The sequence below is a fragment of the Anolis carolinensis genome, chromosome 3 (genome assembly GCF_035594765.1).
Source record: "Anolis carolinensis isolate JA03-04 chromosome 3, rAnoCar3.1.pri, whole genome shotgun sequence".
NCBI classification, from domain to species: Eukaryota; Metazoa; Chordata; class Lepidosauria; order Squamata; family Dactyloidae; genus Anolis; species Anolis carolinensis.
The window spans coordinates 34550112-34577217 of record NC_085843.1 but is presented as its reverse complement, the minus strand read 5'-3'; the positions used below and the strand labels follow the sequence as shown (position 1 = coordinate 34577217).

The 27106-nt window shown below is 42.6% G+C and overlaps 1 long non-coding RNA gene across 1 annotated transcript in view; it reads left to right on the top strand.

The window, feature by feature from the left end:
* LOC134298053 (uncharacterized) overlaps window positions 1–27106 on the top strand; it is a 59449-nt gene that overhangs the window by 7087 nt on the left and 25256 nt on the right. The window contains exon 2 of the long non-coding RNA XR_010005035.1: window positions 21031–21177. This is a non-coding gene — a long non-coding RNA (uncharacterized LOC134298053). The remainder of the gene's footprint in view (window positions 1–21030; window positions 21178–27106) is intronic.

The following is a 27106-nucleotide window of genomic DNA, read 5'->3' as shown; positions in this document are numbered from 1 at the left end:
AGTTTGCTTCTCGTAAGCTCGCCAGGTGTTGCGCAACCCTCCTTCTGGAGTCTTCTGCTGGTCTCCATTTCTAGCGAGACCCCCGAATCTTTGATCTCTATGATAAAGTGGCTGCCAAGGTAGCAGAAATGGTCTACATTTCCTAACATTACACCATTAAGCTGTATTTCTGGCATTGCAGAAGGATTGGCTGGTGATTTCTGGAAGATCTTTGGTTTTCTTGATGTTCAGTGAGAAGCTGAGCTTCTCCTATACTTCTGCAAAGATGTTTAGAGTCAAATTTTCATTCGAACTTCAGGAATCAAATTTTAATAGCTTATTCTGAAAACAAGATGCTCACTTTTTATTAGTAAACATTTGCACAATGCAGCACCCACTATAATAAAGTGTTACTAAGGTCTGGATAGTCTAATGTGATACTATCAGACTTGCAAGACCTGCTACAATTTCATGGCATACATACTATTTATTCTCCCATTATTCATTGTATGCATTTGACATATATAGTGAGTAATTTATTAGGTTGAATACATGATATGTTCTTGTAGCTTTAATCATTGACAGATCTTTGATCAGAAAGAGGAACCCAGAAGTTCCATCAAGTGGAATCATGGCATATCTCTTCTCTCACGAACCAACCCATGCTTCATCTGCTGCAGTCCTCTCACGAACACTCCAATATAGCAGTTAACTGGCCAGTAGATGCGGGTGTGGTGAAGAATCCAACTATAAGTAGATACACAGCAGTATTTTTTACCCCATGAATCAAGGATCTGCTGATGATTAAAGCTACAGGAAACCTGTCTTACACCCAACTTGGCAGTGCTAGGCATGTTTTTTAACCCAAACAGTTGCAAACAGTTTTTTACTTCTTGATTCAACTGGCATGTGCAAAAGGAATGGTTCATAAAGACTTAATCAATTTACTCAGTTGTGCTGTGCAATGGAAGAAGCAAGGGACCGAAACAAGGAAAAGGCAAAAGAATAAAAGGCCCTCAGATGCAATGAATTATCATTAAATCATGAGCAAGTAGGGTTGGTATCTGTAGAGGTGGTATCTTTTTCTGGGACTGAAAGCTGATATTAAAGTGTGTGTGTGTGTTGTGAGGAAATTATTGCTGAGCCATTTCCTCCAAATTCAAGGAAAGAGGGTAGAAAGAAACAGATGATATTTATTACTAGCTAAGAAATTTCAGTCACACCAGCATTGACTATGAACTCAGAATTGCTGGCAAGAAATGGTTTTAACAGATGGTTAGTAGCAATTGTCATAGGAAACAGTTCTAAGCATGATTTTAATTGAGTGGTTTAGACTTGTATAAATTAACATCTTTAAAGCCTTAGTCTCAGGTGTATTTTCTAAATATATTTCTGCAGCTTGCTGAATACTGTGAAACAAAGCCTAATTTCTCCATTCCAGAAATGAAGTGTGACCTCCCCAACTCCATTGTAGTGTATGCGCGTGTGTGTGTGTGTGTATATATATATATATATATATATATATATATATATATATATATATGTCATGGAGCCAGATCCCAGGGCTGAATTTCCGAGCCCTGGACCTGGCGTCATAACATAAATAACCCTGAAAGCACCTGGCGGGAGAAGATAGTATGAGCCTGGGAACTCAGGGTTGAAAGTGTAAACAATTATAATTGGTATAGTGTGTGGGAATAGTAGTAATGTGATCCAGAGGGTGGGGTTTGATGATGATATTTGCGTGTGGTGTTACGTTGCATCAGAGGTGATAAAAATGGATGTATGTAAACATTAGGTCATTCTCGACTTTTCCAAAGTCATGAATTCTTCAATAAAGATTGGATTTGAGAGCAGCTATCTTTGATCTGCGTTCAGACTGGTCCTTTGAAGTGAGCCTGACATTTAAGTCGAGAATCCCGTTCTCACCCTCCTGCGGATTCGCAGTGAAGTGATAATGAGTGGAGAAGGAGATCAAAGCCCAAATGGAGCAGGGGCCCGGCCGTTGGGAGAAGAGACGTTGCAAGCCGTAGTTTCCTCTACGGGGTACCCCAGGCCGAACGGCGTGACTCAGAGGATTCCCAGAGGAGGAAGAGGCGTCTCTGCGGCTGCAGAAACCAGTTGGGGATCTGGAGGAAGCATGCCAGAGACCGTAGCCCTGCGGTTATCCATCCTGGAAACTAATTTATCCAGGCTGTCGGAAACCGTGGGGAGGTTGGTCCCACTATTGGAAGAGAATCTCCAAAAGGAGCCCATCCGATATGGCGCCGAGAGAGAGCCAAGTAAAGAAGGAGATTGGAGCCAGAGGGGCCAGCGCGCATCAACGCAGAGTCCCGTGGCGGCGAGGGACGAGGGAGATGAGGAATACTGGCGGGAGCTGGAGTTCCGAGACAGAATGGCCCGCGAAATGGAGCGCCAGCGAGCTCTGGGAACTCTGAGGCCGCCAACTCCAACAGAACTTCCAACCCCCCGAATGGGTGTCGGGGTGGAAAGGCCACTGGGGCCAGGGATCGGGTCCAGTGGATTAGCAGACGAAGGCGGAGAGGAGCCGGAGATCCAGGAAGAGGAGGAGGATATGCCGTACGACGAGGAAAGGCGAGGTGCGGGGACTACAGCGAGGCCCGCATTCGGATGGGTGGAAGGGCCGACAGCAGCGGCAGAATGTCGGGAGCCGCGCAGAACGACTACCGGAGTGGGGCGCGGCGTGTTCAAAGGGGCCGCCCAAGGAAACCCGATGCAACCCTTCCCCATGCCCCCCAGACAGCATCAACGGGCCGCAGAGTGGATGCAAAGGAGGGAAGATCTCAAACTAGAATACGGAGGGGAATCATCTGAATTGAACTTTTTTCTCATTAGCATCAGAGGATACATGGAAGATAATGCACACACATTCCCCTCCGAAGCAAGCATGGTTCGAGCCATCGGCAACACACTAAAGAGAGGAGCTGCCAGCTGGTATGTACAACTACATGCCAGACGCGACCCATGCCTGAGGTCAGTGCCCCGCTTCCTCGCCGCACTAGAAAACCGGTTCAGAGACCGGCTAGAGCAACTGAGGGCTCGAGACCAGCTTAAAGGAATAAAGCAGAGGGACAAAACGGTGCCCGAGTACGCAGAGGAATTCCTCCACCTCGCGGAAAGGGTACCAGAGTGGTCTGAAGTGACCAAAGTGGAGATATTTAAAGAGGGACTACGCCCCGAGGTTTTTAGCTGGGCAGCGCACAGAGATGACCCCGAAACACTCCAGGGCTGGATCCAACTAGCGGGGCGCGTTGAATCCACCCTGGCCCAAGTAAAGCGCTTCAGGGGCAGCGGCGGCCAGCAAAGACCGGTGGCGAGAGGTCGAGGAGAAATGAGGAAGCAAGAAAAGCCCGGAGGGAGGCCGGGGATCCCCTTCAGAGGAGATGACAACAAACCCAAACCGGGATGCTTTGTATGTGGGAAGACGGGCCATCGAGCAGCAGAATGTTGGGCCCGGAAGGGGGAGCCGCCAAAACCCTCAAAGCCCAAGCCAGCAACCGGGAGGCGCGCGGAGGAGGAGGTGCAAGCCCCAAAATCTTCGGAAAGGCTGGTGAGTCGAGACAAACGCATGCTAGTAGTGCCAATTTGCCTATCGGGGCTAGAGAACCGGGCCACCTGCAGGGCATTCGTGGATTGTGGTTGCTCTAGGAACATTATAACTCCGGAACTAGCAGGAGCGCTGAAATGCCAGCAGATGTTGCTTGACTCCCCAATTGCATTTTCACAGCTAGATGGATCAGTTGCGGCTGGGGAAGTATCTACAAAGGAAATACGGGGGGTCCCATGTAAAATAGGCAAATGGGAAGGAAGAATATCCTTTGTGATAGCCCCTATCGCCACATACCACGTAATATTAGGGATACCGTGGCTCGAACAGGCAAATCCTGAAGTAGATTGGAGAGGAAAGAGCCTAGCATTTAAAGAACAACAGACGCAATGGGAGATAAGCAAAATTGCAGGAGAGGAGGACGAGGGAGATGGAGCAGGTGAAATAGACCCACAGCTATTGCCTCCTGAATACAGAGACTTTGTGGATGTTTTCAATCAGAAAGAGGCAAGTAAATTACCTCCCAAGAGGAATATAGAAGTAGAAATTGAAATAACCCCAGGAGCAAACTTACCAAAACCAAAAGTGTATCCCATGTCTGTTCAGGAGAAGGAGGAATTGAGGAAATATATTGATAAGAACCTGGCGCGAGGCTTCATTAAGCCATCCAATTCTCCTCTCGGAGCCCCAGTGTTATTTAGGAGAAAGAAAGACAACTCCCTAAGATTGTGCATTGATTATCGAAATTTAAATGCAATTACTAAGGACAATAAATACCCTATGCCCTTAGTAAAGGATTTAATCACCGTATTGAAGAAAGGGAGCATATTTACTAAACTTGATTTAATTGAAGCATATCATAAATTAAGAATCAAACCTGAGGATACTTGGAAAACTGCATTTTCCTGCGCATTCGGCCATTTTGAATATAAAATTTTGCCATTTGGATTAAAAAATGGCGGGGGTTGCTTTATGCAGCTTATAAATGAAATACTACACCCATTGTTGTACCGAGGGGTATTCATATTCCTTGATGATATCTTGATCGTGAGCGAAGATAAAGAAAAGCACGTGGAATTGGTCCGGGAAGTTTTGCAGAGACTAAGGGAAGCAAAGCTGTACGCAAAACTGTCCAAATGTGAATTTAATAAAACTCAAATTGACTTTCTGGGGTATCGGATATCTCCAGAAGGGTTAGCTATGGATCCGTCTAAAGTATCAGACGTAAAAGAATGGGGAGTACCTCAAACGAGGAGGCAATTGCAATCATTTCTGGGGTTTGCAAATTTTTATAGATCCTTCATAAAAGGCTTCGCGCAAATAACCGCACCCCTTACTGAACTTTTAAAAACAAAAGGGAAAGGGGAGACAGCAAAAGTGAAAGCTCCTGGCGCCAAACTGAGTTGGACGCCAGAATGCCAAAAGGCATTTGAAACCCTAAAAGGATGCTTCACAAAAGAACCCATCCTAAAACACCCCGATATAAGGAGCCCTTTCATAATTCATTGCGATGCTTCAGACTGTGCATACGGGGCAGTACTATTGCAAAAGGATCAAAATGGGAACTTAAAACCTTGTGGATATTTGTCCCGGAAGTTCAGTGAAACTGAAAAATGTTGGCCCATATGGGAAAAGGAGGCATTAGCCATATTAAAAGCCTTAGAATGCTGGCGACACTTCCTCGAAGGAAGCAGAATCCCATTTGAAATTTGGTCTGACCATAAGAACCTCCAGTATTTAAAATCGCCTCGGAAATTGTCCCCCAAACAAATTAGATGGGCACAATACTTCAGCAGGTTCGATTTCCAATTAAAATTTTTCCAAGGGAAGCAGAATGTCTTGGCAGATGCTCTTTCACGCATGCCTCAACACGAAGGCGTAACCACAGCCAAAGAGGGAACAATATTCTCTGATAAACAATGGGGCTTAGTTGTCAGGACAAGAGCGCAAACCCAAAAAGAGAACACTGCTATTGTTGAAATCGACGGGGAAAATAGTTGGGGAAACGAACTGAAACAGTCTTATGAAGGAGATCAGTGGATCGAATCCAACGCAGAAAAGGGGGAGCAGAAGGGGGGATTTTGGTTTGTGAACAAGAAACTGTATATCCCAGCAATATTAAGGATTAAGATTTTGCATCGTTTTCACAATAACCAGAGCGCTGGTCATACAGGAATTACAAAAACAACAAAGGCAATAGCAAAACATTGTTGGTGGCCAGGAATGAGGAAGGACATAAAGAATCATGTTGTTCAATGTGACGATTGTGCCAGAAATAAATCGAGAGGAGGGAAGCCAATGGGATTATTACAAACAGTAGCGGAACCTACCAGACCTTGGGAATGTGTAGCTATGGATTTTGTGGGGGAACTGCCGGTTAGCAAAGGACATCGTTATATTTGGACGGTATTAGACCTGTTTTCTAAACAGGCCCACTTTATAGCACTGACGAAATTACCATCGGCAGAGAAACTAGCTGAATTATACATAAACCATATTTACAAACTTCATGGATGTCCCAGTAGAGTGGTCAGTGACAGAGGAGTTCAATTCACAGCAAAATTTTGGGAAAAATTCTTGGAAATGCTAGGAGCAGAAAGGAGTCTAAGTTCTGCTTTTCACCCCATGACAAACGGGGCAGTAGAACGTACTCAACAGACACTGGGGCAGTTCCTTCGAATGTACTCTAACATGAGACAAAATGACTGGTCTAGGTGGCTGGCTTTTGCGGAACTAGCTTTTAATTCGACTATACATTCAGCAACAAATAAAACTCCCTTTGAAGTAGTTTACGGGTATGAAATACAGCCTTTGCCCCAGTTGCCAAGATGGACAGAGGATGAAGAAACAGGGGCAGGGAAATGGAAAGCTCAAATGCTAGAATGCTGGAGTCAAGTGACTGCATCCTTAAAGGAGGCACATAAAAAGTATAAAACGTTCGCAGACAGAAAAAGAGTGGAAGGCGATAAATTGGGGAAGGGAGATCTAGTGTGGTTAAGTACCCAAAACATCAAATTGGGGCTACCTTCGAGAAAATTGGGCCCCAAATATATTGGACCATTCAGAATACAGGGTGTTATCAATGAAGTAACTTTCCAGTTGGCATTGCCAAAGAGTTTAGGGAAAATACACCCAGTATTCCATCGCAACTTACTGAAAAAGTATATGGGGACTTTGGACAAAATGGACACATAGAGTTATTGTTTGATTTATTTCAGGATTGTGATGAAAGAAGAACCGAAGAGGAGGATGAAGAAAACGAGGGCGCCATGTCATGGAGCCAGATCCCAGGGCTGAATTTCCGAGCCCTGGACCTGGCGTCATAACATAAATAACCCTGAAAGCACCTGGCGGGAGAAGATAGTATGAGCCTGGGAACTCAGGGTTGAAAGTGTAAACAATTATAATTGGTATAGTGTGTGGGAATAGTAGTAATGTGATCCAGAGGGTGGGGTTTGATGATGATATTTGCGTGTGGTGTTACGTTGCATCAGAGGTGATAAAAATGGATGTATGTAAACATTAGGTCATTCTCGACTTTTCCAAAGTCATGAATTCTTCAATAAAGATTGGATTTGAGAGCAGCTATCTTTGATCTGCGTTCAGACTGGTCCTTTGAAGTGAGCCTGACATTTAAGTCGAGAATCCCGTTCTCACCCTCCTGCGGATTCGCAGTGAAGTGATAATGAGTGGAGAAGGAGATCAAAGCCCAAATGGAGCAGGGGCCCGGCCGTTGGGAGAAGAGACGTTGCAAGCCGTAGTTTCCTCTACGGGGTACCCCAGGCCGAACGGCGTGACTCAGAGGATTCCCAGAGGAGGAAGAGGCGTCTCTGCGGCTGCAGAAACCAGTTGGGGATCTGGAGGAAGCATGCCAGAGACCGTAGCCCTGCGGTTATCCATCCTGGAAACTAATTTATCCAGGCTGTCGGAAACCGTGGGGAGGTTGGTCCCACTATTGGAAGAGAATCTCCAAAAGGAGCCCATCCGATATGGCGCCGAGAGAGAGCCAAGTAAAGAAGGAGATTGGAGCCAGAGGGGCCAGCGCGCATCAACGCAGAGTCCCGTGGCGGCGAGGGACGAGGGAGATGAGGAATACTGGCGGGAGCTGGAGTTCCGAGACAGAATGGCCCGCGAAATGGAGCGCCAGCGAGCTCTGGGAACTCTGAGGCCGCCAACTCCAACAGAACTTCCAACCCCCCGAATGGGTGTCGGGGTGGAAAGGCCACTGGGGCCAGGGATCGGGTCCAGTGGATTAGCAGACGAAGGCGGAGAGGAGCCGGAGATCCAGGAAGAGGAGGAGGATATGCCGTACGACGAGGAAAGGCGAGGTGCGGGGACTACAGCGAGGCCCGCATTCGGATGGGTGGAAGGGCCGACAGCAGCGGCAGAATGTCGGGAGCCGCGCAGAACGACTACCGGAGTGGGGCGCGGCGTGTTCAAAGGGGCCGCCCAAGGAAACCCGATGCAACCCTTCCCCATGCCCCCCAGACAGCATCAACGGGCCGCAGAGTGGATGCAAAGGAGGGAAGATCTCAAACTAGAATACGGAGGGGAATCATCTGAATTGAACTTTTTTCTCATTAGCATCAGAGGATACATGGAAGATAATGCACACACATTCCCCTCCGAAGCAAGCATGGTTCGAGCCATCGGCAACACACTAAAGAGAGGAGCTGCCAGCTGGTATGTACAACTACATGCCAGACGCGACCCATGCCTGAGGTCAGTGCCCCGCTTCCTCGCCGCACTAGAAAACCGGTTCAGAGACCGGCTAGAGCAACTGAGGGCTCGAGACCAGCTTAAAGGAATAAAGCAGAGGGACAAAACGGTGCCCGAGTACGCAGAGGAATTCCTCCACCTCGCGGAAAGGGTACCAGAGTGGTCTGAAGTGACCAAAGTGGAGATATTTAAAGAGGGACTACGCCCCGAGGTTTTTAGCTGGGCAGCGCACAGAGATGACCCCGAAACACTCCAGGGCTGGATCCAACTAGCGGGGCGCGTTGAATCCACCCTGGCCCAAGTAAAGCGCTTCAGGGGCAGCGGCGGCCAGCAAAGACCGGTGGCGAGAGGTCGAGGAGAAATGAGGAAGCAAGAAAAGCCCGGAGGGAGGCCGGGGATCCCCTTCAGAGGAGATGACAACAAACCCAAACCGGGATGCTTTGTATGTGGGAAGACGGGCCATCGAGCAGCAGAATGTTGGGCCCGGAAGGGGGAGCCGCCAAAACCCTCAAAGCCCAAGCCAGCAACCGGGAGGCGCGCGGAGGAGGAGGTGCAAGCCCCAAAATCTTCGGAAAGGCTGGTGAGTCGAGACAAACGCATGCTAGTAGTGCCAATTTGCCTATCGGGGCTAGAGAACCGGGCCACCTGCAGGGCATTCGTGGATTGTGGTTGCTCTAGGAACATTATAACTCCGGAACTAGCAGGAGCGCTGAAATGCCAGCAGATGTTGCTTGACTCCCCAATTGCATTTTCACAGCTAGATGGATCAGTTGCGGCTGGGGAAGTATCTACAAAGGAAATACGGGGGGTCCCATGTAAAATAGGCAAATGGGAAGGAAGAATATCCTTTGTGATAGCCCCTATCGCCACATACCACGTAATATTAGGGATACCGTGGCTCGAACAGGCAAATCCTGAAGTAGATTGGAGAGGAAAGAGCCTAGCATTTAAAGAACAACAGACGCAATGGGAGATAAGCAAAATTGCAGGAGAGGAGGACGAGGGAGATGGAGCAGGTGAAATAGACCCACAGCTATTGCCTCCTGAATACAGAGACTTTGTGGATGTTTTCAATCAGAAAGAGGCAAGTAAATTACCTCCCAAGAGGAATATAGAAGTAGAAATTGAAATAACCCCAGGAGCAAACTTACCAAAACCAAAAGTGTATCCCATGTCTGTTCAGGAGAAGGAGGAATTGAGGAAATATATTGATAAGAACCTGGCGCGAGGCTTCATTAAGCCATCCAATTCTCCTCTCGGAGCCCCAGTGTTATTTAGGAGAAAGAAAGACAACTCCCTAAGATTGTGCATTGATTATCGAAATTTAAATGCAATTACTAAGGACAATAAATACCCTATGCCCTTAGTAAAGGATTTAATCACCGTATTGAAGAAAGGGAGCATATTTACTAAACTTGATTTAATTGAAGCATATCATAAATTAAGAATCAAACCTGAGGATACTTGGAAAACTGCATTTTCCTGCGCATTCGGCCATTTTGAATATAAAATTTTGCCATTTGGATTAAAAAATGGCGGGGGTTGCTTTATGCAGCTTATAAATGAAATACTACACCCATTGTTGTACCGAGGGGTATTCATATTCCTTGATGATATCTTGATCGTGAGCGAAGATAAAGAAAAGCACGTGGAATTGGTCCGGGAAGTTTTGCAGAGACTAAGGGAAGCAAAGCTGTACGCAAAACTGTCCAAATGTGAATTTAATAAAACTCAAATCGACTTTCTGGGGTATCGGATATCTCCAGAAGGGTTAGCTATGGATCCGTCTAAAGTATCAGACGTAAAAGAATGGGGAGTACCTCAAACGAGGAGGCAATTGCAATCATTTCTGGGGTTTGCAAATTTTTATAGATCCTTCATAAAAGGCTTCGCGCAAATAACCGCACCCCTTACTGAACTTTTAAAAACAAAAGGGAAAGGGGAGACAGCAAAAGTGAAAGCTCCTGGCGCCAAACTGAGTTGGACGCCAGAATGCCAAAAGGCATTTGAAACCCTAAAAGGATGCTTCACAAAAGAACCCATCCTAAAACACCCCGATATAAGGAGCCCTTTCATAATTCATTGCGATGCTTCAGACTGTGCATACGGGGCAGTACTATTGCAAAAGGATCAAAATGGGAACTTAAAACCTTGTGGATATTTGTCCCGGAAGTTCAGTGAAACTGAAAAATGTTGGCCCATATGGGAAAAGGAGGCATTAGCCATATTAAAAGCCTTAGAATGCTGGCGACACTTCCTCGAAGGAAGCAGAATCCCATTTGAAATTTGGTCTGACCATAAGAACCTCCAGTATTTAAAATCGCCTCGGAAATTGTCCCCCAAACAAATTAGATGGGCACAATACTTCAGCAGGTTCGATTTCCAATTAAAATTTTTCCAAGGGAAGCAGAATGTCTTGGCAGATGCTCTTTCACGCATGCCTCAACACGAAGGCGTAACCACAGCCAAAGAGGGAACAATATTCTCTGATAAACAATGGGGCTTAGTTGTCAGGACAAGAGCGCAAACCCAAAAAGAGAACACTGCTATTGTTGAAATCGACGGGGAAAATAGTTGGGGAAACGAACTGAAACAGTCTTATGAAGGAGATCAGTGGATCGAATCCAACGCAGAAAAGGGGGAGCAGAAGGGGGGATTTTGGTTTGTGAACAAGAAACTGTATATCCCAGCAATATTAAGGATTAAGATTTTGCATCGTTTTCACAATAACCAGAGCGCTGGTCATACAGGAATTACAAAAACAACAAAGGCAATAGCAAAACATTGTTGGTGGCCAGGAATGAGGAAGGACATAAAGAATCATGTTGTTCAATGTGACGATTGTGCCAGAAATAAATCGAGAGGAGGGAAGCCAATGGGATTATTACAAACAGTAGCGGAACCTACCAGACCTTGGGAATGTGTAGCTATGGATTTTGTGGGGGAACTGCCGGTTAGCAAAGGACATCGTTATATTTGGACGGTATTAGACCTGTTTTCTAAACAGGCCCACTTTATAGCACTGACGAAATTACCATCGGCAGAGAAACTAGCTGAATTATACATAAACCATATTTACAAACTTCATGGATGTCCCAGTAGAGTGGTCAGTGACAGAGGAGTTCAATTCACAGCAAAATTTTGGGAAAAATTCTTGGAAATGCTAGGAGCAGAAAGGAGTCTAAGTTCTGCTTTTCACCCCATGACAAACGGGGCAGTAGAACGTACTCAACAGACACTGGGGCAGTTCCTTCGAATGTACTCTAACATGAGACAAAATGACTGGTCTAGGTGGCTGGCTTTTGCGGAACTAGCTTTTAATTCGACTATACATTCAGCAACAAATAAAACTCCCTTTGAAGTAGTTTACGGGTATGAAATACAGCCTTTGCCCCAGTTGCCAAGATGGACAGAGGATGAAGAAACAGGGGCAGGGAAATGGAAAGCTCAAATGCTAGAATGCTGGAGTCAAGTGACTGCATCCTTAAAGGAGGCACATAAAAAGTATAAAACGTTCGCAGACAGAAAAAGAGTGGAAGGCGATAAATTGGGGAAGGGAGATCTAGTGTGGTTAAGTACCCAAAACATCAAATTGGGGCTACCTTCGAGAAAATTGGGCCCCAAATATATTGGACCATTCAGAATACAGGGTGTTATCAATGAAGTAACTTTCCAGTTGGCATTGCCAAAGAGTTTAGGGAAAATACACCCAGTATTCCATCGCAACTTACTGAAAAAGTATATGGGGACTTTGGACAAAATGGACACATAGAGTTATTGTTTGATTTATTTCAGGATTGTGATGAAAGAAGAACCGAAGAGGAGGATGAAGAAAACGAGGGCGCCATGTCATGGAGCCAGATCCCAGGGCTGAATTTCCGAGCCCTGGACCTGGCGTCATAACATAAATAACCCTGAAAGCACCTGGCGGGAGAAGATAGTATGAGCCTGGGAACTCAGGGTTGAAAGTGTAAACAATTATAATTGGTATAGTGTGTGGGAATAGTAGTAATGTGATCCAGAGGGTGGGGTTTGATGATGATATTTGCGTGTGGTGTTACGTTGCATCAGAGGTGATAAAAATGGATGTATGTAAACATTAGGTCATTCTCGACTTTTCCAAAGTCATGTATTCTTCAATAAAGACTGGATTTGAGAGCAGCTATCTTTGATCTGCGTTCAGACTGGTCCTTTGAAGTGAGCCTGACATATATATATATATATATATATATATATATATATATATATATATATATAGAGAGAGAGAGAGAGAGAGAGAGAGAGAGATAAAGGTTTCCCCTGATGTTAAGTCCCGACTCTGGGGGTTGGTGCTCATCTCCATTGCTAAGCCGAAGAGCCAACGTTGTCCATAGACACCTCCAAGGTCATGTGGCCGGCATGACTGCATGGAACGCCATTACTTTCCTGCCGTAGTGGTACTTATTGATCTACTCACATTTGCATGTTTTCAAACTGCTAGGTTGGCAGAAGCTGGGGCTAACAGCAGGCACTCACTCCGCTCCAGATTCAAACCTGCGACCTTTCGATATGCAAGTTCAGCAGCTCAGCGCTTTAATACGCTGCGCCACCGGGGGCTCCATATATATATATATATATATATATATATATATATATATAAGAAGTCATCATAGAAAAACAGAATTAAAACTTGCAAATGTAATATAATATTCTGTTGATATCCCTCCAAACCCTTATATAGAAAAATTAATTGAATATCATTTTGTGTCTGATTTTATTTCATACAGGTAGTACAATTATGCTCCCAGTTCACAGATGCATTTCTTCACATTGCTTTTAGTCCAGAGAGGCATCTTTTCAACAGAAATGATAACGAAGTCATTTAGTAATATCAGAGATTGTAGTTGGTCTTTTAAGCAGAGCATTTGATGTGTTAGGCAGACATTTGAATGGCTTGGCAGCCCATTCCACCCCACACACAATATCTAGCAAATAAAAAAAATAAAACTTTCACTCCTTCATACATAAATGCAGTTTTAGTTTTGAGTACCTGTTTATAATCAGCACAGCTTTATCTTCTTGATGAAGGGTAACAAAAGAGTACTACATCATATCAGGAGAGTTGGAGCATCTGAAGATTGAGAGATGTTATCACACAATGCTTCAGGAAGGACAGGCAAGGGGAGAGAGAGGTGTGAAAGCAAATGAGACCCCAGAGAACAAAGGAAAGGCTACTTGAAGCAGAGAGAGTGGGTGTCAAGAAATACATAAACAAGCAAGAAGTAAAGTTAATGTGCTGTGCCTAACATGCAAAATGTGCATTTTTCAATTATTTTCCACTTTGGTTTTTTTTTTGTTGCAAAAACTTCTTTCAAAATGTATTTAAAAACCTATCTGTGTTCAAATTGAGATTTTTTCCCACCAAAGGAAAAGACACAGCTTTGTGCATAATTGCTTTGTCTATTAAAAACAATTTTGAACACAAATGAATTTTTCACAAAAAATATATATCTTGAAATGAGATGTCTTGAGGTGTTTGGACAGTCTCTGTCATACAGGATGTATAAGACCTGCCTATGTGTAGTGGATAGGATTCTGACTGGACTGTGGTTACCTGCAAACATGGATATGACCAAACTTCCTGTCCTGCATACCATAATATTGCACTGGAGGACCTAGAGATCCCTTAAGAGATGTCCTCACTATGAATTTTCCAGGTCCCCCAAAGCAATTATATGGTAATATCCAGTGGATGTATACCATAGAATCACCTGGAAGACAAAACAAACTCCCAAAGACCATTTCCCCCTGGGCACTGGGAAGTGAAACCACGGATATAGTTTCTGCAGTTATGGGAATCTTACTGTACTTTATATTCTAAGATACCTCCAGTGTCTGAACCCTATCACAGGCCCAGAGTGCCATAGTCAGGCTCTTCCTCCTTGTTCTCCATGACAGTTTGCCTGCTTTCCACTAACATTCCACTAAGAGCAAAGAAAAGAAGCAGAACTCCCCATCTGCCTTTCATCCTTCTACAGAACATACATAATTTCTCAAGGGTATTCTGCCCAAAGCCCACAAAACTCCTAGGGTTGGCACTGTGAGCTCCTACATGTGATTTATGCATGATTTCTAGTAGGCATGTCAAATACTCCTAGTTACAATACATTTTTACATCTTACGTGCATTTTCCCCATTCTCCAACATGGCCGTTTCTGGGTTTCTAGAGAATGAGGAGCTCACTGATTATGCATCCAGTTGCTGGATGCACTACAAGGACAGGATCATCAGAGACTTTCCAAAGACCAGCAAAGGTCCCTAAAGCTTGTCACATACAGGCTTCCTTAAAACAGTAATTATTTAAGATAAACAAAGCAAGCATTCAATATCATGACTGTTGTCAGTACTGCTACATATTCTAAGCATATTTTATAGGCAACACGGTTTGAATAATTCACACACTTTAACCCTATTTGTCGGGATACAGTATATGCTACATCCTTCAGTCTTTTCCCCTATTGGACAGGTAACGTAAACATATTTTATTCCTCCCCAAAATGCTCCTCACATGGGAAAGACTTTCAGTGTCCAGTTCCCATAGTAAGCCCACAAATCATCATAAACAGCAATAAATAATCATAATTAGTGAGAACTTGGACCTATAAGACTGTATTCAAGCAATGGTAATCAAATAGCACAACCCATTATCTCTTGTACATTTATGAAGCATGAACATTCATACAAGTGAACAGGAACATACTTAGCTGTAACACTGATACAATATAGTTCAATATGAAAGCAATGTGCATATACAGAATAGCAATATCATATCCCAAAGCAAGCACTACAGGACTTAGCCAAGGTCAAAGCATGTCCTGGTAGAGGTTGGCTACTTTGCTACTGAGCCTCTGGCTCTAAAACAACATGGAAATGTCCATGTGGGGTATGTGTGTACACGGATTACAAAATTGTTTTGGATCACATCCTTGGAAAACATAGCTATGGGGATGTCACTATGTGAGACAAATGCTTCGCCAAACAGAGGATTTCAGCCTGGGGCTTCATTTTCCCCATGGAAAGCCATGCCCACTTTGATCAGATAAACATTTGTCAAGCTATTTGTCTTAATGCGTGCATTTTTGTATGCCTTTCTCCCACTAACTAAAGTTTGCATTCCTTCATTTTTTGAAGATGTACATTTTTAATTCTATGCAGATAATTCAAATGGGGAAAAGTAAAAAATAAAAATAAAAATCTATAACTCATAGTTTCTTCCCAGTAACAGGAAACCAGAAGGTATGCACACATTTTTGCTAATAGTCTGTAAAATTCATTAAGAAAACTAGTTAAAATGAATTTATTTTCTTTTCTTAATTCTCATCTTGGGAACCATGGATTAATGTGATCTCAAAATCCAAACCCCCACTTTCTGCTATTCCCTTAATCATGGGAAAGCATAGCATATTGGGGAAAAAACACCCAGACATTGCAATAATCCAGATCTTGTTGATAATGTAGACTACTAAACATAGCATATGTTATCCTCTATCAGGTCTTTGATTAGATTAAAGATCACACACTTAGGGGTCTTGGATGACTGGAAAGGTATTAGTACTGTGAATATAATTTCTTCTGTTTGGGAGCCAATGCAGACATGAGTCTGGTTTCCATGGTGTTAAATGCATTTTATTTGTTTATTTGTTGCTCACTTCTGCTTTTTGTGAGCTCCTAAGGGCAAACATCTGCCTCTATGATGTTTTATTAGGAAAATAAATTCATTTGCATTTTCACTCGATGGCACCTAATGCAAATGTGAATATATAAAAAACAGACAATAAGAAGGAAAGCTAAATAATTGGAAGGCTAGAATTAATTCTTTTTTTAGACTTTCGAATAAGAATGTGTTTATTCATTTAGTGTAACTTTGGATCACCTTTCCTCCACTTGAGAAGAGCTGGAGGTGATGCACAAATAAGAGCAATGTAAAAGAATAAAATACATAAACTAGTAAGCCACCAAACAAGACCAGCTGGAAACACAGCGATGAAACTAGGGATTCATAGTAGTAACATCTGGCAGCAGTGCTATTACAAGCTTATCTGAACAATGCCATCATTTGCAGCCGTCTAAACCACTGGAGACAGTAGCCAATCTATCTGCGGGGGGAATTCAACAACCAACAATTTACCCTTAATCTCAGTCCTCCAGGAGGTAGGAAATGTAACAGAGGGAGCACATGCATTGTAGATTTGACACCACTTTGTTTATCACAGCTTAACTTTATGGAATCTTGGGGTTGTAGTTTTGCAAGGCCTCAGACTTCTCTGCCAAAGAGTACTGATGCTTCACTAAACAACAAATCCCAGGATTCCATAGCACTGAGCCATGGCTGTTAAAGTGATGTCAGATTGCATTCCTTCTACAGTGTAGCTGCAACCAGAGTCTAAGAGGGCTTTTACACAGATGCTATAATGCTATAATGCAGCCTACTGCCTACACCAGTGGTTCTAAAACTGGGGTCCCTAGATGTTTTTGGCCTACAACTCCCAGAAATCCCAGCCTGTTTACAAGCTGTTAGGATTTCTGGGAGTTGAAGGCCAAAAATACCTGGGGACCCCAGGTTGAGAACCACTGGCCTACACAAACACCCCAGGAACTAGTTCGAGCCTGGGAGAGTGGTCACACTATCCACTCATTGCAGATCAGAATCAAACCCAGGAAGCTTCAGAAAATGCAGAGATGCTAAGATGCACTAATACGCATATCCATTCCTGTTGAAGATCAGTACTGGACTGTGGCAGGGCACTGTAAATGAGGGGGGAAAGGGTGGAAAGCACGGGTCCCCTTGGGAATTATGTGACTCTTCCACAGTAATAATTGTTTGCCTTCTAATCAGCGGTGTTTTGATATTTTTTAAAAAGTACTGCTCCACATTTTTCAGTCTCCCTGCATGGAATATCCTCTGGTGTGGCTGCAGTGCAGTATCTGGCTTATTCTGGATGTTCTGGTGAATTTTAGTGTGTACTTTCTGGCTTGATCCAGCTACAGTATGCATTGAAAGTGTACATTTTGTGGACAGTATAGTGTCTGTGTAGTAGCACCCTAAGATGATGAATACAAATTCCGATCAACATCATAACAAAATAAATGGTTTCTCAAATTCCCTCATCTCAAGCCACTTGGTGGAAGCTGATTTCTCACTGGGACGGTGAATAAGGTTTAGCCTGAACTTTCCAAGGAATGGATCCTATTCTGAGGATAGTGCCAGTGGCTCCTCGGATACCTCCTGTAAAGTTGAAACTAAAACCATAGTGGGTTCACCAGTCCCACTGAGATTGACATCAGCAGCCTCCACAGTTAAATGTTTTCCCATTAGAAAGAGCACTTTGAAATAAGCTTAGAAACAAAATATAACCCAGTGCAGCAGTCTAAGGGCCCATCCAGACAGGGCCCAAAATGCACAAGCTTTCGATCTTTTACCAGATGTGTCCAAATGACCCCTCCAGTAAAACCAAATTAATTTGAGACAAAGTATGAAAAACCTGCTTTGTCCTAAATTAATTTGATACCTGGTAAGACCCAGATCTTTGATAAGATCCAGGTCTTTCCAGGTATGAGCCCAGTGTGGATTGGGCCCAGAGACCACATCAATCCCTGGGCCCAATCCACACAGCCATCTTGGCTTTTTGGGCTCTGTAAGCCTGAAAAACCAAGAAAGCACCAATCCTCCCCCCAAAAACCCCAAAAGAAGCTCTTAAAATTAAAACAACATACTCAGCTGCCATTAAAGTGTCTGTACCAGGAGGGCATCTAGACACCTTTCCCTGGAAAGAATGGGTTTTGTGGGGAGGTGTGGGAACTTAAATGAGCACCTAAGCAGGTTTCTTAAACCCTCTTCAGCACATGTTTAAATGAAGTCTGGAAGCATCTGAGTCTTGGTGTCATATGGTCTGTAAAATGCATGGCAGTCAATTGGTTTTTTGTTTCAAGACATTTTTTAAGGAAAGGCCCACATACAGCATGTTAAAGTACTTTAATCTCAATAAGTAATAATGAAAATGTTGATAACTGTAGCCAGAACCACATTTCCCTTGAAAGTGTGGTGCTGGCACACTAGCCAAAGCTGGGCAAAGGGACCCCCTAGCCATCACTGTCACAACACTCCTGAGTTACATATGCAATGATTTGGAGACAGTGCTATCAAATGCGGTACATTCTGGCTTAGTTACCCACATCTAATCTCCCACTGCATCCAGGCCTCAGGGCAGGATATCCATGATCTCCTTGAAATTGATGGTAAAGGGCAGACCTGCTTTTTTTGTGCCAGTAGCAACACAATGATGAGACCGACCATTCAACTCTGAATGACCTCTCCCTGTGGCTTCATGTAGGGACTTTATAGGCCAAGGGGCACAGTGAAAGTCCCTGGTACTACCTTCTGGGAAGTCCTATTCAAATAAAATGACATGATACCTCAAAGCCACATATAGATGAAGCACTCAAATACAATATCATGATCAATGTATATCCCATTTAAAGATCCAGGATGTTCTTGTAGCATAGCTTCCATAAATTCAAAAGTGGACAGCTTTTCCTTTAAAACTTGTTCTAATAGCTAAGTGGTGGACTGTTGGGATACTATGGCTGAAAGAAGTAGAGATATCATGTATAATAGAGTTCAATTGCCTGTTGATGCCCATACTCTCCCTTCCCATGATGTTCCCCATCTGTTTCTGCTTCATCTTCAGTTCCTCCTCCTTTTGGGTATGAAAAGTCAGGTGTACACCAGACTTCTGGGCTCAATTTCTCTGCACTGCCGACACACTGCTGGCACGGAATCCAGGTGGAAGTAGCCCTGTGTCATGTGTTGGGGTCTGGGGACTTCATACTGGCAGCTTGCCAGCAGCACAGAAGATGCTTCTCGGCCTTAATGTGTTGAGGTCCTATGACTCTGGAGTTCAAATCCATGCTCAACAACAAAATCCCACTAGGTGGTCTAGGGGAAAATCTTTTCTCCCAGCTTCAGAGGAATGCAAAAGTAAACTCTCCTGAACAAATCTTAACAGGAAAACCTGTGATAGGTGTGCCTTAGAGTCACTATAAGTAGGAAATGACTTCAAGACAAACAACAAGCAACCTATTCAACCAGCTGTCTCCCTTCAGGTATTATCTCTGTACCAGTATTGAATTACAATTCGACGGACAATTCAGTCAACTTCTGTATGTAGAAGTGTGGAGAGGGTGCTATCTTATCCTTTTTCTCAGCCTTGAGTCAACCATGCTGTTGTGTATAGAAAAATATTTTGTCTCTATGGAGGAAGCCTGAATCCCAGATCTCTGAATGGAAGCTGTATCTATGCCTGAGGTAAGACATAGAATCCTATTGAACTAAATAAACACTTTTATTTACATAATGTAATTGCATTGACTTAATTGAAATTTATTATTCTTTGAGAAAATGAAAATCTCAGTCTATATCAATTTATACTCAGCATAGATAGTTCTAATACAAAAAAACAATAATTAAAATGGAGCATGGGCTTTTAAAATGAAATGAAAGAAGGCAAAAAAAAGCACACAGCCAAGTCTGTAAGCAAACATTGAATCAGGTGGAGTGTGAGCAAGCTTCCTAATGAACCAAAAGAAACACTCATTAAAAGTATTCAGCTCTCTCAAAATTCATTATTTCTTATCAAAACCTCTTCCAAGTGAATCACTTTTGCCATCTTGCATATAACCTGATGTAATTTGGTCCCTGTTCTTATCTGTGAAATATTGGATGCAACTCTAAAGCAGAGTTTCTTAAACTGGGCTCCTCAAGATGTTTTGGACTTCAGCTCCCACAATTCTTAACAGCTGGTAAGATGGCTGGGATTTCTCGGAGCAGAAGTCATATTGTCATGTGTGCTTTTATTGATTTGTTTTCATGTTTAGTTACAATAAATTGTCATTTTAATTATCTGTATCTAATTTCTTATGTATTTGTATTTTCACTGTGTATTGTATGGCATCGAATGGTTACCATTTATGTTGTAAGCCTACTCAAGTCCCCAAGGAGAAATGGGACGGGATATAAATAAACTTTACTTGACTGAATGTGGAAATAAATATACATTATTACTGGATACTGAGACCCATAGAAATATATGTATGAGATAATAAACATTGGAATCTGTGTTCTTCAAACTGAGTTTAAAAAATAATGACAGTAAGCTATATTTGCCTCTCTCTTGGAGATCTGGAAAGTATTTATTGATGTATTTATTTATTTACTGTATTTATATTCCGCCCTTCTCACCCCGAAGGGGACTCAGGGCGGATCACATTACACATATAAGGCAAACATTCAATGCCTTAACATAGACCAAAGACAGAGACAAATGCAGGCTCCGAGCTGGCCTCGAACTCATGACCTCTTTGTCAGAGTGATTTGTTGCAGCTGGCTGCTCACCAGCCTGTGCCACAGCCCGGGCCTTGAGCAGCAGTTCCTTAAGGATTAATCTAAACTTTGAGACCTGAGAAACTCAGCACCACATCAGACGCCCCTCTGGTTTCTACACACTTTAAAAACAGCCCAGAAAACATACAACAACACTTTAAAAACAGTTTACAAATGGAGTCCGATGTAGCCCATCATACAACGCAAAATTACTTTAATCAGTCACCCGTGGGACTACAGTGTTCCCTCACTACTTCGCAGTACACTTTTTGGGGATTCGCTCTTTCACAGTTTTTCAATAAACTCTAAAAGACTATTATAAATAATAAAAATTTACAATTTACAGCCTAAGGAAGGGAGGAAGGAGAAGCCAAAGAGAGAGAAAAGGAGCCCAAGCAACAACGGGAGGAAAAGGAGGTGATTTATCAACACACGATTGGTGGTTCTTGCAGAAGTTGAGGCAGCAAGAGGAAAGCTTTGTCCCTGGCTTCAGGTAAGCTTTGGCTAAGATTTGGTCAAGATTGGAAACTGAGTGTGGGCTTGGCTTCTGTGGTCAAAGTCTAACTGTTGTGTGACTGTTGTATTGAAAGAGAGCCAGTTACTTAAGTTGATTGACATCAGGCATGGTGCCCTGTTAATTGAGTGATTGGGGGAGCTATTTTAGCCAGAGGCTGAACTCAGGGGGCAGTTGGTTCTCGCAGAAGTTGAGGCAGCAAGAGGAAAGCTTTGCTCCCTGGCTTCAGGTAAGATTTCTCAGTGTCCTAGGAATGCTCAGACTTCCTGCTCTCCAGATATGTTCATTATGATTTCCTAAAGAAAGTAACAGTATACAGTTGGCCTTTTGCATCAGTTGCTCTACATCCATGATTTCTACCATGCATTGCTTGAAAATATTTCATCACCAAAGTAAACCTTGATTTTGCCATTTTATGTAAGAGGACACCATTGTATAAATCAGCACTTGAGCATCCATTTTCATATGCATGAGTCCTGAAATCAAACCCTACCTGATACCAAGAACCCACTGTGCATGAGACTAAGTGGAGTAAAACGCATCATTATTGTATTTTATTAACCAGGAGTGGGAGAGATATTTTGGGGAATGAATGTTATATGTGTCAAGGCAGCTTTGCTTGGGTACTCTGCACCTCTCTCTGTCTGATTTGTTACCTTTGTGGTCAGGCAGCAAATTGTTTAGGACCAGACTTCTATGTACAGGAAAATAAACATGAAATGTGCCATGGTTTCTCAGATTAAAAATGTGGCATATAAAAAGGAAAAGAGATTCCACTTAAACATTAGGAAAAACGTCTTGATGGTAAGAACGGTTAGAATAGGATGCCTTGGAGTGTGGTGGTGACATCTCCTTCACTGGAGGTTTTTAAACAGATGCTGGATGGTCATCTCTTAGGAGTGTTTTGATTACATGATCCTGTATGGCACAATGGAGCTGGACTAGAGTTTTTTCCAACTCTAGATTGTATGATTCTAATTTATTATTTTGTTGATTTACTGAAGATATTTTTACTCCACCTTTCTCCACAAGTGGACCCAAGTGGCTCACAACATATAAAACATACACTACAGAAGTTAAAACATAGTTAAAATAAAATATTTGATATAACCAATTACCATCTCCCCAATATAAAAACCCCATTGACATAAAAGCATTAAACCTTAAATCTTAACCCAGCCCTAAAATATATGGTTCTGTCTTTAGTTGAAAACCTTCTTAAATAAGAAGGTCTTTACGCTCTTCTGGAAACTCAACAGGGACAAGGCAGATCTTAATTCTTCCAGAAGGGTTTTCCAAAGTGCTGGTGCCATCCTGAAAAGGAGCCTTCCCTGGTCCTATTTAGATGCATGTTAGAGGGGGCCACCTTTTGTCAGAAAAAAACTATTTTTGTTACTTGATCACCTTTTTGCCTACACTTAGTTGTCTCTGCATGAAATGCATTTATTAGTCACAGAACAGTTTATATCACTCTGATGAATTCCAGGTTTCATAATGGGAAGAAAATAATTTCAGAGTTGGCACTGGTAATAAAGTTTTATAATGGCATTAATTAAGGTTGGGATTGTCAAGGGAGCTTAGGAGAACTTACACTGTTTGTGTAAACATATCTATCATGTTGCTTGTAAAGATGCAATGTACTAATGCATTATTAAGCTTATGTACACATTCACAATTAGCCAGATTGAGCCAAGCGCCATGGAAACTCAAGAAGAGGAGTTGTGCAGGTAAGGGTGACTCTTTTATGCTTAGAAAGCACTAGAGATTACACTGAGAAAAATATTGGGGTTTCTTACTAAATGGCATGATGCTTTTATTTGGCAAAAGTTATTAAAGACTTTCCTTTAGTTAGTCACTAGGGCGTTTTTGCCCTGTTTTGGCACTTTGCTTTGCAGCAAGGATGACACCCGGCAGGCCCTGCCCACTGTCCATCCAAGGTCGGGGGGGGGGGAGTCCACGATTACGGGGAGGAAAGTGTATTTCCATCAGAGCTACCCACACTTTCCCACACCGGGCACTATGATCCCTTTCACCAGCAATTGCTGGCACAAAGTGTTGTATTGGTCATGAATTGGATGCCCAGGTAACAAGAGGATGATAAAAGGACCCCAGACAGATACAAATTGGCTGACAAAAGACAAAGAACCTTCAGCTCACTGAAGAAATGGGGGTAATGCTTTCTATCTATTTTTTTTATCATTCCCATGCACATTTTCCCAGTTCTACTGATTGAGCAGGAACAGTCCCAATTAATCTTGTCTTCCCAGTTTTTTGGTTGCTTTTAAAATGCCCCACTTCATTGATTCTCCCACTTTACTCCAACTGTATTTCAACTGCTGTAACATGAGTTCAGTGTTCAAGAGTAGTTTGCACTCAATTAGCTCAGGATGGAGGAGATGAGAGGAGAAAATGTGTCCTGGTTTGCATCTGTTAAAAGTTGGCAGGTGTGCTTACAAGATGCAAAATAAATGCAGCCTTTGCTTGAATTTTCACACCTTTTCAGGATTTAATTGGTTTGAAATTCGATTCCAAATAGATATGTACAGGCCTCAAACAATTTACTGATGTTCTAATGATTTAATGAACCATCATATTATATATTGCCATAACAGGTTTTTATGTGTTCTCCTTTTATTCAGCCCCTGAACTTGGTTTTACAAGCATGCACAGGTTGAAAAAAATAGGTTTTCTTGCCCTGTCTTTTTCTTTCTTTCTTTCTTTCTTTCTTTCTTTCTTTCTTTCTTTCTTTCTTTCTTTCTTTCTTTCTTTCTTCCTTCCTTCCTTCCTTCCTTCCTTCCTTCCTTCCTTCCTTCCTTCCTTCCTTCCTTCCTTCCCCAATAAGAAAACCATCTTTTAAGTATCTTGAGATGCATCTCCAATTTCTCTTGCCTATACATTGTGGGATATTAAATGTATACTGTACATGCCAAATCCTTAAAATATGGAGCAGAATCTTTTTGATATCATATACATACCTGATTCCCTATGGAAGTGGAACCCTGAGCTGGAACTGGTTACAATTCCAAACCTCTCCAAGATTTTATTTGATTCTGAAAACAGATACACTCCAGTGCTGTAAGATAAGCTTTATTGGTAGGAAATGATGCAGCAGGTGATGTACAGCAGAGGAAGCATCCGAATCCCTTAGTTGGTGGTTTCCACTGTAGCAAGTGATAGAAATTGGCCCCTCAGCAACTAATTCTACTCAGACTATACTATGGCTGACACTTCATTTCCCCATGGCTGACTAATGGGTTGGAGTACACCACTCTCCCCAGCAAGACCAATGGAAGATGGATCTCTAAGGTTTATATTGTGCAGAAGCAAAGAAAATCAATGTGCACAGTTGTGACTCATCCCCACCTTCATGATGAGAAAACAGGAAAATTAACTCCTCCAGTCTTTTGCCAGCCAATATTTTTGCTGCCTTGAAATTTTAAGCTAAGGCAAAACAAGTTGGAAATGCAGCAATACTCAGAACTAAGGTGTGAGGAATGTCTCACAGTGAGTTGTAGTAATAGGGTTAAATAGTTTGAATGACCTGACCCTAGTTTGAATGACCCTGTATGCCTACTTATCCTGACCCCACTGTGATGTAAACTGTTAGGCCCGGCCTACACTACCAGTTTCAGTTCAATGCTGTTCAATATGAGTCTACACTATTATAACACAGTTCATTATATGCAGTTATATGGCAGTGTGGATAGGGCCTTAGGGATATTTCTCCATCTCTTCTTCTTCCCATGAGACCTCTCTTGACCTTCCAAGTTGTAGCTAAGTTAGATCAGCAGAATAGAGTACCTATAATAAAACTTCATTTCCTTCTCCAAGCCACTTAAATCAAGATCTCTAACCTCTGCATGCACTCTAACAAAACTAATCCTTTCTCTGGCACAGGTCAGATGTTAATGTTTAGCTGTGATGCTGCCAAGGACTTTAAAGCCCATCTGCCTAGTGGGAGAGTTGGTATTCATTGCAAAAAATTGAACATTTTTGGTCCAATATGTAATTTCTTGAGAAGAAAACTGTTTATCTGTGATAGAAATACCCATGTGAATGGGCATTTTCAGCTGATGCATTTTGTCTGACACTGCTGAAATTGGCAGTAGTGCTCCTTCAGCTGTAGTTAGTGTTGCCATTCAACACAAAAATCATGTAGCACAATCAATGCATAACTCCACATGCACAAATATATATTTTGCAGTCTTAATATAGGCTCTCACCATGATGTTCTCCTCAGTAGAACAACCCAATTGCTTCATGATGTTCTGAAATTCTTAATGAGGCAACAATAATAGTATTGATGCTTGAATGTAGACTTCATCCTGTGAGATTTGGCACTAGGCAAATATATATGTGTGACCACATTTATGTTGTGCCAACAATATTAGATTGCATATTGTGGTATTGCAACAATACTATGAGGGAATCGAAGACTTGCTGTCTGAAGAACCTTGTTGGCCAATGCCCCTCCACCAACCACAAAAATCTCAGCCAAGATTCAAATTAATGATAGTGCCCAGTGATTTTCTGTTTTGGGCAATGCCAATAAGAGAGATGAAGCCACAAAATTTGGCAGAGCACTTGGGTAACAAGAACCTTCCTTGTTCTGGCAAGCAGATGGCGAGATAATGAGGTCTGAAAGTTTTCGTATTGCTTGAGACAGATTAATATACAGGAAGTCAGAGAATGGGGTAAACAGTGAAGCTGAGGCTGGTAACTTCATTTCTCATCTTTTTCTGGGGCTCCTACTATATTCAAGCAAGAGTGCTTACGTTTATAAATAAGTAATGGTGGTTATCTGATTGCATTGCAAAGGATGAAGATCTTCTGTTAAAGTTCAATGCAGTCAGCAGCAGGCAGCCATGGAGTTAAGTGGAATTCACATCAAAATGCATAGGACTAGTCATGCTGATCTTAATGAAATAGATGTGACGCTATGTATTCTTATTCTTTGTCTGAGCTTTATGTGTGTGCTTCTGTATAAAATTGTAAACAAGTACACTGTAGCCTGATTCTTATTATTGTTCCTAGATAGAGTAGACCTATTGAATCAGTAATGTTTATCTCCATGTTGACTATCCATTCAACAAGTGCTTCAATGGGTCTACTCTAATGGGATCCAATAGGATTCAGGTCACTGTGTTGTCGAAGGCTTTCAAGGCCGGAATCACTGGGTTGTTGTGCATTTTCTGGGCTGTATGGCCATGTTCCAGAAGCATTATCTTCCGATGTTTAGCCCACATCTATGGCAGGCATCCTCAGAGGTTGTAAGGTACCTCACAGCCTCTGAGGATGCCTGCCATAGATGTGGGCGAATTATCAGGAGAGAATGCTTCTGGAATATGACTATGCAACCCAGAAAACACACAACAACCCAATCAGGTCACTGTTAGGATGAGCTCCAGCACTTCAAAATTTACCATTACGACACTGTGGGTGGCAATAGCTAGATCCCTTTGTTAACCATTTCTATGAAAGACTGACCTACTTCTGCAAGCATGTTTTGGTTCCAGGAGAACAAAAGATCAACCAAAATTGGGACAATTACTGACCTTGTTTGTGTGCCAAATCCATTAAGACCTCATCAGAAGGACTAAACAATGCTAGCACAAAGCATGATAGAAAAAAAACCCCTCCCTCCCTTCCTTCCTTCCTTCTTTTCATTTCTTAATGCTGTACAGCACAAATAACGTATATAATCTATTTCTCATCTGATTATTCAGTGGACTGGTAATACAATATTATGGTCGCCAAATTAAAGACTTGTCATGACATAAATGTGTTTTTTCTTTGCTGTCACATTTTCCCAGCAGAAAGTGCTCCTACATCGTAGACAAATGTTGGCTGCATGGGAATGCCCAAATGGTTACTGAAGATGATGGGAGTTGCAGTTCATCAGAAATGG